This window comes from Schistocerca serialis, chromosome 1 (assembly GCF_023864345.2).
Source record: "Schistocerca serialis cubense isolate TAMUIC-IGC-003099 chromosome 1, iqSchSeri2.2, whole genome shotgun sequence".
Lineage (NCBI taxonomy): Eukaryota > Metazoa > Arthropoda > Insecta > Orthoptera > Acrididae > Schistocerca > Schistocerca serialis.
Window position 1 is genome coordinate 174,344,570 of NC_064638.1, and position 3,578 is coordinate 174,348,147.

Below are 3,578 nucleotides of genomic sequence, written 5' to 3' on the forward strand. Positions count from 1 at the left end.
ACCTGGTGGTCCGGTAACTTGAATCCGATGCACCAAAGCAAGTTTACTGTAACTTTATAAACTTTCAAGTGAGATTATAACCCATAAATTTCGTCGCGATTGAAAACTTTAGTCTCCAAGCCAACTTATCTGCAAGTGCTTCTGTTGAACCATGAATGCTCTCCTGGTGATCCAGTAGTTTGAATCTGATGCAGCAAAGCAAGTTTACTGTAACTCTCTAAGCCGCTCAAGGAGAATATAATACAGAAATTTCGCCATATATTTAAAACTTTAGACTCCAAGCCTAATTATCTGCAACAGCTGCAGTTGAACCATGGATTCGCTCCTGGTGACCCAGGCGTTTGAATCGGACGCATCAAAGCAGGTTTACTGTAACTCTCGAAGCTTCCAAGTGAGAATGTAACCCAGAAATTTCTTCGCACTTCACAACATTAGTCTCCAATCGTATTTATCAGCAAGGGCTGGAGTTGAACCTTGGATACTCACCTGCTGTTCCAGTAGCTTGAATCCGATGCATCAGAGCAACTGTACTGTAATTCTAGAAGCATCCTAGTGAGAATATAATCCAGAAATTTCGTCACGATAGAAAACTTTAGTCTCCATGCATACTTATCTGCAATGGCTGCAGTTGAACCATGCATCCTGTCCTGGTATTCCAGTAACTTGAATCCGATGCATCAACGCGAGCTTACTGTAAATCTCGAAGCTCCCCAGTAAGAATATAACCCAAAAATCTCTTCGCGATTGAAAACTTGTGTCTCCAAGCCTACTTATCTGCAAGAGCTGTAGTTGAACCATGGATCCTCTCCTCGTGGTCCAGTAGCTTGAATCAGATGCATCAAAGGAAGTTTTCTGTAAAACTCGAAGCTTAACCCAGAATCTTCGTCGCAATTAAAAACCAAGCCAACTTATCTGCAAGGGTGGCAGTTGAGCAATGGATGCTCCCTTGTGGTCCAGTAGCTTGAATCTCATGCATCAAAGGAAGTTTAGTGTAACTCTTGGATCCTCCCAGTGAGAATATAACCCAGAAATTTCGTCGAAATTGAATTTTTAGTCTCCTTGCCTACTTATCTGCAAGGGCTGCAGTTGAACCATTGATCCTCTCCTGGTAGTCGAGTAGCTTAAATCCGATGCATCAATTCAGGTTTACTGTAATTCTCGAAGCATCCCAGTGAGAATATAACTCAGAAACTTCTTCGCGATCGATAGCTTTAGTCCCCAATCCTACTTATATGCAAGGGCTGCAGTTGAACCATGGATGCTCTCTTGGTGTTCCAGCAGCATGAATCCGATGCATGAAGGCAAGTTTACTGTAACTCTGACACATCCCAGTGAGAATGTAGCTCAGAAATTCCGTCGCGATTGAAAACTTTAGTCTCCAATTCTTCTTATCTCCAATAGCTGCAGTTGATCAATGGATGATCTCCTGGTGGGCCAGTAGCTTGAATCCTATGCATCAAAGCAAGTTTACTGTAACTCTCGAAGTTTCCCAGTGAGAATATACACCAAAAATTTCATCGCGACTGAAAAGTTAAATCTCCAGGCCTACTTATCTGCAACGGCTTCAGTTAAACCATGTATGGTTTCCTGGTGGTCCAGTAGCTAGTACTGGATGCATGAAAGCAAATTTAATGTAATTCGTGAAGCTTCCCAGAATGAATATAACAAATAAATTTCGCCGCGATTGAAAACTTTAGTCTCCCAGCCTACTTATCTGCAAGGGGTGCAGTTGAACCATGGATGCTCTCCTGGTGGTCCAGTAGCTAGAATCCGATGCATCAAAGCAAGTTTACCGTAACTGTCGAAGCTTCCCAGTGAGAATATAACCCAGAAATTTCATCGAGATTGAAAGCTTTAGTCTCCAAGCCTACTTATCTGCAAGGGCGGCACTTGAACCATCGATGCTCTCCTGCAGGTTCTGTACCTTAAATATAATGCATCAAAACAAGTTTACTGTAACTCTGGAAATGGCCCAGAGAAAATATATCCCAGAAATTTCGTCGCGATTCTTAAACTTGAGTGTCCAAACCAAATTATCTGCAAGGACAGCAGTGGAACAATGAATCCTCTCCTGATCGTCCAGTAGCTAGAATCAGATGCATCAACGCAAGTTTACTGTAAATGTTGAAGCCTCTCTGTGAGAATATAACCCAGAAATTTCGTCGCGATTTAAAACGTTAGTCTCCAAGCCTACATATCTTCAAGAGCAGCAGTAGAAACATGGATGCTCTACTGATGGTCCAGTAACTTGAATCCGATGCATCAAAGCAAGCTCACTGTAACTGTCGAAGATTATCAGTGTGAATACAACTCTTAAATTTCATCGCAATTGGAGTCTCCAAGCCTTCGTTCCTGCAAGAGCTGCAGTTGAACCATAGATGCACTCCTGGTGTTCCAGTAGATTGAATCCGATGGATCAAAGCAAGATTACTGTAACCCTCGAACCTTCTCAGTGATGAGACCCATATATTTTGTCGCAATTGAAAAGTTTAGTCCCAAGCCTACTTCTCTGCATGCGCTGCAGTTGAACCATAGATGCTCTCCTAGTGTTCCAGTATATTGGCCCCGATGGATCTAAACAAGTTTACAGTAACACTCGAACATTCCCAGTGAGAATATAACCCAGAAATTTCGTCGCGATTGAGAACTTTAGTCCCCTAGGTCACTTATCAGTAAGGGCTGCAGTTGTACCATGGAATCGCTCCTGATGGTCCAGTAGCTTGAATCCAAAGCATCAAAGAAAGATTACTGTAACTTTCATAGCTTCCCAGTGGGTATATAAGCCATAAATTTCATCGCGATTGAAAACTTTAGTCTCCAAGCCTACTTATCTCCCAAGGCTGCAATTTAACAATGGATACTCTCCTGGCGGTCCAGTATCTTGAATCCGATGGATCAAAACAAGTTTACTGTAACTTTCGAAGCTTCCCAGTGATAATATAACCCAGAAATTTCGTCGCGAATGAAAACTTTAGTCTCCAAGCCAACTTATCTGCAAGGGCTGCAGTTGAACAATGGATGCTAGCCTTGTGGTCGAGTAGCCTGTATCCGATGGATCAAAGCCAGTTTACTGTAAGTCTCGAACCTTCCCAGTGAGAATATAACCCATAAATTTAATCGCGATATGAATCTTTAGTCTTTAATTAACTTTTCTGCAAGGGCTTTAATTGAACCATGGATGCACTCCTGGTGGTCCACTAGCTAGAATCCGATGTATAAAAGCAAGTATACTGTTACTCTCGAAACGTCCCTCTTTGAATATAATCCAGAAATTTCGTCGCGATGGAAAGCTTTTGTCCCCAATCCTGCTTATCTGTTAGGTCTGCAGTTTAACCGTGGATACTCTCCTGGTGGTCCAGTAGAATGAGTCCGATGCATTAAAGCAAGATAACCATAACTCTCAAACCTTCCTAGTGAGAATATAAACCATAAATATTGCCCGGATTGAAAACTTTTGTACCATAGCTTACTTCTCTGCAAGGGCTGCAGTTGAATCAGGGATCCTCTCCTTGTGGCCCAGTAGTTTGAATCCGATTTATCAAGGAATATTACTGTAACCCTCGAACATTCCCAGTGAG